General features: G+C 36.2%; 1 long non-coding RNA gene and 1 other non-coding gene across 2 annotated transcripts; one reads left to right on the top strand and one right to left on the bottom strand.

Annotated features, from left to right (window-relative positions):
• Window positions 1-273: 273 nt before the first annotated feature.
• On the top strand, window positions 274-3,797 carry Gm40752. The gene is made up of 3 exons (XR_872005.1): window positions 274-412; window positions 1,538-1,656; window positions 3,648-3,797. It is a non-coding gene; the product is annotated as a predicted gene, 40752 (long non-coding RNA).
• Window positions 3,645-3,810, bottom strand: Gm25587. Its single transcript, XR_003949075.1, has one exon. It is a non-coding gene; the product is annotated as a U1 spliceosomal RNA (small nuclear RNA).
• Between the last annotated feature and the right edge of the window lie 4,891 nt (window positions 3,811-8,701).

The following is an 8,701-nucleotide window of genomic DNA, read 5'->3' as shown; positions in this document are numbered from 1 at the left end:
TAAGCAGTAAATCCCAGACTTTTACCCTGAAAATAGTAGACAGGCTTATTGAAATGACTGTGAAAATCATCTGTGAAAGATTCAGCCCTTTTATATTATCGAGTTGTCTTAAGTTTTCTAGGAGACAGGGCTGTGGAAGCATTGAGAGAATGATGGAATTTTAAAGGTATGATTAATTAAAATTCTAGTCAGAGTCAGCAGAGCTGAGTGTCACTCATCAATCTCATTTGATATAAGGGATGTGGGACTTCAAGGTTAGGCAAAGGTGAGGAAGGATTTCAAGGGAAGTCTGCTTCTCTTTGTTCTCTTCTGAATGGAGATTTTTAACCTACAACAGCCAGAAGAAGAGAAAAAAAGAAAAGAAAAGACCTTAAAGGAGCCACACTCTGTAGTACCAAACCTTGCCTTTGAGGTATGCTTTGAGTTCACTCTTCTTATTTTAGAGAACATTTTACGTTAGTTCTCCTATGAAAAAAGAGTAGACAGAAAATATCCTTTAAAAACCTTAAAGTCAGGATTTTATAAGACAGAAAATGTAAATTTTTGATAACCAGTTTGATACATCCATATAGCAAACTAGAAGTTAATATGCATGTTGGTATTTTGGTACATCAAGGAATGATATTTTTCTCTGTTAAGTATTTGTAAGCATTTGAGGCAAAGGTACAGGAATTGCCACATTTGCTGGGACTAGAGATATGGCTCAGTGTTGACGAACATTTTTCATCTTACAGAGGACACAGGTTCAGTTACTAGCACCCAAATGGTGGATTTTGACTATCCATAACTAGTTTCAGGTGATTGGAAAAACTTTTAGACCTCTGTAGGTACCACGAAAGCAAAAAAGGATCATATGCATAATAAATAAATGAAATAATTCTAAAAGCATATTTAGAAATATTTGCCTTAACCTCCAGCAGACTGAAGGTCATTATCCTATTTGTGAATTTAACCTTCGAACATAGCCATAGGTATTTCCGAATAGCTGCCACCCTTCTCTCTCTGATACTGGAAGTGTATCATTTGCTTTTAGGGTGCAGTGGGATTAACGTGAATGAGGGCTGGAATTGTTCAGTTGGAGAGTGAAGGTGAAGGTTCTCTTGTGTCATGGTTTTACATTGAAAAACATGAGAAACTATTGGGGGTTTCAGGACAGCTAGTGTGATGACATTGAGTTATATTCTAAAATCGGTTGTGTGTGGAATGGATATAAGAGCAGTAAAAATAGATGGTTCTTTAGAGCCAGGTGCTTCCTGAAAGAAAAGAATCAGCTCTCCAGATGTGAAATGTGTGGTTGGCTCCCATTTTTAAATGTTGGTTGACTTGGTGTTTCAGTTTTTAAGGTGATCTCAATCTTTCTTAGAGAGTTTTTGGCTGGCCATTGAGAAAGGAATAGCTAGGGAACAACCATTTCCTCTATAATTGGGCCTCTTCTAATCTTCAGAGCTTCATGTTGGCTGGAACAGCAGAGGGCAGAGTGGACATTGCTGCTTAGAACCAACATCTGTCCAATCCTTCTTTCTGTTGCTCTTCACAGGTCATTTTACCTAAACAACTTTTTGCACCCTGACCTCTGCTTCCTGAAGAACCCAAAACCTGCAACACATGGAAAGAGAGGATGAAGTAAGCTGTTAACTCAAGCAAGAGATGCTTTGAGTAGGTGTTAAAGGAATGGTTGTGGATATACTGTGAATTTGATCTGTGATGTTAGAAAAATCAAAGCCAAGGTTGATTTCAGGTTTTTGTTTTGAATATTTGGAAGCATGTTGAGAATGTTAGAAGAGGAACAGGAGGAGGAAGGGGAAGAAGAGGAGGAAGAGGAAGAAGAGAAGGAGGAGGAGGACTAAAGGGTACTAGTAGTAGAATTAATAGATGGCCATGCGAAAATCTAAGAAAAACAAATAAAAGCTCAGTTATGACACAGCAATGACTACATTTGACAATAATTAAATACATTGAAATTAATTGACCAGTCTAAAGTTCCAGTTATTTATTCAGTGATGAGTATTTGCATTGGGAATTTGTCAGTGGGTGGTAGTATTTAAGCCATCAGCATGTGGAAAGCTTAACCAGAAAATAAAAATGCATGTTAGAGAAGAGTTTGTATTTCACAGCATGACAAAGTCTGGAGGAGAAACAAGTACGGTAAAGGAGAAAATAGAACCAAGGGCAAATTGAAGGAGACATCTTAAGATATATTTGAGATTGATTCTCTGACCTAAATATGAATAGTAAAATGAACCCTGAATGAACATCATGGATCTTGGATCATGGGATAACTGCTGGCTGGGATAAGGGTAGCTTCACGAGGCAAATGAAGTCAATAGCTAATCCACATATATGGCACCATCTACAATGTAATAGCTAGAATGAAGTATATTGATAAAGTATGCATTAATTTAGATGGTAGCTATTATTTTAGCAAAACCATGTGCCAATTACAATAACCAGATGCTGTGATATGAATATCATTAATAAATATGTAAATATATTATATAAATAATATATTATTTATAATACATATACATTTTTATATGATTATTTATATATGACGCTAACTAATTTAATACCCATAACTGCTTGCATCTGACTTTTGGTCACTGTGGAAAAATAACTTGTGGGGCAGATAGTTTTTGGGTTTAGTTTCTGAGGTTTGGTCCACAGACTTTTGGCCATGTTTAGGAAGGTGGTAATAGCTTGGATGATATCAGTGGTCTTGAGAACTAAGCGACTTGGTCAACAATTTTGTCATGGTTGTTTTCCTATGGACAGTACAGTGGCGATTGCCTACCACAAAGCAGGCACTGACTTGTGGTTCATCAGACTTCGGGATGTCAATGGGTGTTAGGGTAAGAGACAGAAGGATTTTATGAAAGAGACTTTGTAGAATACAGCGCTTAAGTGAGGAAGTGAGAAAAATGAACTGACAGACTGGTAAATGTGGGTATTTTTAGATCACAGGTCCCAAAGCTGACAACAATGGATAAAAGTCCAAGTATCAAAGTGAGTCAAATAGACTCAAAGGCTTAGATGAGTCAAGGACAGAGAGCATTGCCTTATAAAGTCCCACTGCAAAATGTTTAATTTCTGAAAATGCCATGATTAAATATCAATTCTACTGAAGTTGGGATATATATACAATTTGCTTATGCCATGAGATGCTTCTTTGTGGGTTCAAACTATAAACTGAATCTAATATTTGAGTATTGATTATATTTATTACTTAGTAGTACTGGCGAGAAAATAGCATCTACCTATCTACTCTAGTGTCTGAAATGTGAACTTTTTATTTTTATTTAATTTAGCTTACTCTTTGACACTTCTATCCATGTGTAAAATGAATTGTGCTCAGGCTCTCCACCTACGATGCCTTATCTCTCTCCCCTGTTACTAAAGCTTCTCTGCCCATACATCTGTCCTCGCATCCATTACCATTCACTGGAAAGATGGGCTTTGCTGATCAGGGCTGTGAACAGCATTTGCCTATGAGTATAAATACAAAGATTCAATAGGTAGTTTAAACAAATTAGCTGGACAATAGTTATTATTATATAAATATAAGTAGGCATTTAGTTGAAATAAATGGGAACCTCTGACCTCCCCGGGCCATGGGTTTTTGACGAAATTATTACTTTTATTTTAATCAGGAGAGAGCATGAACACAGCCCCCCACTACCACAAATTATGCAGTCGAGTTTCCCTGCATTTGGAAAAAATCACAGGGGTCAGCACATCTGGAGTGCAATGGATAAGCCTAGCCCTGGGAAAACCACCTTCCTGATCATGGTATTTCCCCTGCCAGGTAAGTATGAAACATATCACCTTTAAAGAATTAGAGTTATTATGTATTATATTACTATGTATACAAAATTATTGAACATCTGGTATATAAAAGTGTGGTGTTTTATGTTTTAATCCTCTTATTTTTCTTGGTAATACTGTTATCATCATACCCATTTTGCAGACAAGAAAATCAAGACATCTACAGAAGTGTAGAATGTTCATTGGTCAATATCCCATTAACAGAAGAAAGCAGTCATAAACTTATCAGGAATACCATAACTCAATAGTGAATTACAGCTCTTTTCTAGTTTGGCTGAGTCTCAGATCTTCAAAGAGGTCTTATTCCCCCTTAGTTTCTTGTCTCTGATTTCTTCTGTCAGTTTAATCATCAGCAAGGCTCTTCTCCAACAGTTCCCTCTCATGAACATTTTCCATATTCACTTTCAGAGCTTCAGACTTGCATCCATGTTTACTTGGAAACCCTATTAGAATGTCTGCTCATCCATCTAGAGACTGCCATATCCAGTGATCCATCCCATAATTAGCCTCCAAACGATGACACCATTGCATACACTAGCAAGATTTTGCTGAAAGGACCCTGATATAGCTGTCTCTTGTGAGACTAGGCTGGGGCCTAGCAAACACATAAGTGGATGCTCACAGTCAGCTATTGGATGGAGTACAGGGCCCCCAATGGAGGAGCTAGAGAAAGTATCCAAGGAACTAAAGAGATCTGCAACCCTGTAGGTGCAACAACCTTATGAACTAACCAGTACCCCGGAGCTCCTGACTCTAGCTTCATATGTATCAAAAGATGGCCTAGTAGGTCATCACTGGAAAGAGAGGCCCATTGGACTTGCAAACTTTATATGCCCCAGTACAGGGGAACACCAGGGCCAAAAAGTGGGAATGGGTAGGTAGGGAAGTGGGGGGGGTATGGGGGACTTTTGGGATAACATTCTAAATGTAATTGAGGAAAATACATAATAATAAAAATATTTTAAAAAAAAGAATGTCTGCTCATCTAAGAGAGTCAAGATGTCTTAGGTTGGCCTGGGATAAATGCTATCCTAAATTGACTATTGTAGCCTATAGGTTGAAATGTGCTGACTGGCTGGGTCAAGTAGTAGGTGAATAGAGACTAAACATCCCAAGAGGATGGCTCTTCACCAGAGAAGTGAGAGGCTCTTACTATAAAGTTTATAGTCAGACAAGGTAGTATAAAGTTTAGGATAAACAGGGGAATGTGTGCAAGAGATGCCTGGATTAAAAAATACACATGTAGACAAAACAAACAAATAAACAAACAAACAAACAACCCGAGTTATTTTTATTTTCTAACTTCACTAATGTCTTTTTTTTAATTAGGTATTTAGCTCATTTACATTTCCAATGCTATACCAAAAGTCCCCCATACCCACCCTCCCCCACTCCCCCCCCCACTCCCCCGTTTTGGCCCTGGCGTTCCCCTGTCCTGGGGCATATAAAGTTTGCAAGTCCAATGGGCCTCTAACTTCACTAATGTCTTAAGGTCATTTTAAATTTCTAAGATTGTCTAAACCAACATAATGAAAAGAAAAAAAAAAAAAAAAAAAAAGGAAGGCTTTCTATATTAAGACAGCCAGAAAACTACTTGTGTTTAAATGGGTGTAATTTAATCAAAACAATCAGCATTTTGATTTGTTGTTAGCCACTGCAGATGATCCAGGTTTCAGTTTTGCTCAGTATGCTTCAGCAGATGGGCTCTGCTTTTCTTTTCTTTAACTGTAACTTGTACTTAGAATGGCACCAATGGAGAGAGCATGAGTTGTGATGTTTGCCATAGAGATTGAATTTCATGCACGAAGAGATGGTTCTGCAGGTTAAGTCGTTTCAAGACTCACATGGGTCGAATCAGAAATCGTCAATTTTAACTGTACTTAGCATCCTCTTCCCCATTCTTATTTTCTTTTCGGTGACTAATTCCTCTTTAGGGACTAACAGAACTTTGACTTACCAGTATGAACCATTAGGATACCACTAAAGGATATGGGAATTCTATTTGTTTGACTCTAGGCTAGACCTCTGTTAACAATATATATTTAAGAAACATTGAATTTGGGGTTTTTAATAGCTTACTCTGGAGATATGCAAATTTGCTTAAGAATTGTGGAATATAGCAATGCAGACTGTGGTATAATGGACTCTCATTTGCATATGACCTAGCTCCAATATTTGTGAACTCATGAACATTTCTCTCTTTGATGTGGTGATTAAACTTGTACTTTATAAAGCAATTATTTTAAAGACACTAAGTGTATTGGTTACTTTTCTTCCTGTATGAAAATACCTGACCAAGCAATTGAAGGAAGCAAGGTTTTCTCTGGGCAGCAAATTGTGTGCTGTCCTTCATGTTTTGGGGTGCGGGATGTTACAGCTTGCAGGAGTTTGAGATGACTGGCAACATGGCATTGACATCCGGGAAGCAGAAAATGATGAATGCTTGTGCTTTGCTCAATTAGTTGAGGGCTGCAGCTGAGGTTATGATGTCACCCATACTTGTAATCAGTCTTACTGCTTCAATGAACATAATCTAGAGGATCCTTCCCTCCAAACTGAAAGTGTGGTACATGATTCTAGGCTCTGTTGGCAATATTTGACTTCACTGTAACTTCGATAGAAGTGATAAGTAAAGATATTGGACTTGTTGTAAAGAACATTCTTCTATATGGTGATCCATATGAGAACCTGAGTTAGAATCAGAGATTGAATTTAAAGAACATACATACATATATGCATATATGTTAAAGATAAACAATCCACAGAATCTGGTCGACAGTTGAGTAAGATCATCTCTAAAATATTTTGGAAAGTAAATGTCTACTTTTCTTTTATTCTTCTGTTTAAATGTCTCTGCAAGTCTACTAAAATGCTATTAGAATTAGATATATGTCCTTTGTTAAAATAATGGCAATAAGCATAGAAGATTTTTTATTATTAAAATTTGCTGCCAATTTTGTTGACTGAAATAATTTTAATTATATCATTTTTACAGTTTTGGAGAGAAATAGAATTCAGAAAAATATAAGCTTCACAGGAAAATAGAAGCTTATTAAAAGTATTCTTAAAAATAATTAAATACAATTGCCCTCCAGTATTCCCAGAAAAGTGGTTCCATGGAAATCTGTGACTATTTAAGTCTTTTATATAACAGAGCATAGCAATTGCCCACATTGCATGTTTATCCTTCATATACTTTACGTACCTGTAAGAATTAATACAACAATAATGTTATGAAAATGCTTTTTCTTTAGGGGATAATAATAAAATAATTTTTACATGATCAGTTCAGACAATTTTTCCCCAGTTCATTATTTTTAACTGCAGTTGTTTGAATCTAACATGGGAGGATAGAGAAGACTATATATTGTTCAAAATATGCTTAAGAAGTGATTAATGTTTGATAGAAATCATTTCTAGAGATCAGATGTGTTTCTAGTTAGACTATAACAACATAAGACCATGAAATACAAATTAAAAGAGAGAAAAACCAAAAATCACAAAGAGATAGTGTTAGAAACACAATGTGCACGCTGTTTTGAGCTGTGTTTCTGTTAGAAGTCGGGGGTTGGCCTGATTTTATTTCCATGTGGTTTGGTGACTGACAAAATTTGTTTTTATATTTTGGAATTTCATGATTCAGGAGTCTCACTGATGCAGCCTCTGGTTTAACACTGAGCTATCATGAAGAAAAAAAAACAAAACAAAACAAAACAAAACAAAACAAAACAAAAAACCCAAAACTGGCTCTTTGAAGTTTTTATTGGAGTCCTATTGTCATATCAAACACAACACCAAAGAATAGTGACTCCATTTTGACCTGGATGTCACAAGCCTGTACAGATAGCAGAGAGGAAGAAAGATCAAAATGAGGGATCAGCATCAATTGTGCTTTGACACAGTGGTTTTATGGTAGGTGGTGCTTGCAAAAACACACCAAGAAGGGTAAAACAGCCACGTTTATCTCTTTGTCTTGAAGATTTCAGAACTCCTAATAGAAGAATCCCTTTACCCATCCATTGCCAGCCCCACAACTAATGCTGAAAAACATAAAATTTCCAGGGACATGTTTGCTCTCCACTCTGCCAGAAATTGGCCTGCAGTAGTGTTTATATACAAATCTGATTAGTATTCTTTGGAGAGATTCTACTACATTGGTTCTGCTTTGTCTGAGAGCAGATGGAGCCAGCCCTAACGCGAGGTCGGTCTTATTTTTCAAAAGTATAACCTGTTCTGGAGGTGTTCTCTTTTTAATGAAATGAGCCATCAGGGTGGAGAAGAATCTCTTACTTATCTGATGAGTAATGTGCATGGATAATTGATAGTCTACTTTGGAAATCATGTTTTTTTTTTTTTTTTTTTTTTTTTTTTTTTTTTTTTTTTTTTCTCCAAGGCTGTGGGCAGAGATTGATTTTAAAATTTAAAATGTCATCTTCTATTGTTTCACTTGTAATTTAATTGAATTAGGATTTTTATGAGTTTCTTCTTTCTGGACAGTTTGCTCCCTCTTAGCTGATTGTTTTGTGAGAATTTTGGCATCCAAGGAAGGGGCAACTTGGGTACATATTGACAGGGTCATTTTGGATGAGTAGTCATGTCCTATGCAAAGTTGCTTTCCAATATCAAGACATTAGCAAAACTTGACAACTTTCTCTATTCTTAATGTGCTTTAGAATTTAGAAGCAACCCAATAACAGTGCAATACTTATTTTTATTTTTAAAATTAATAAAAATTGCCAAATAGCAATAGCCTTTCAGCTTGATAAGTATACTACTATCATGACTAAGAAGTTACACTTTTAGTGAAGAATATTTTTGTTAAGATATTCATTCTTTAATTTGATGAACATTAATTTTCAGTAATATATGTATCCTATGT

This window comes from Mus musculus, chromosome 10 (genome assembly GCF_000001635.26).
Source record: "Mus musculus strain C57BL/6J chromosome 10, GRCm38.p6 C57BL/6J".
Classification (NCBI taxonomy): domain Eukaryota; kingdom Metazoa; phylum Chordata; class Mammalia; order Rodentia; family Muridae; genus Mus; species Mus musculus.
This window is presented reverse-complemented; position numbering and strand designations above follow the sequence as displayed.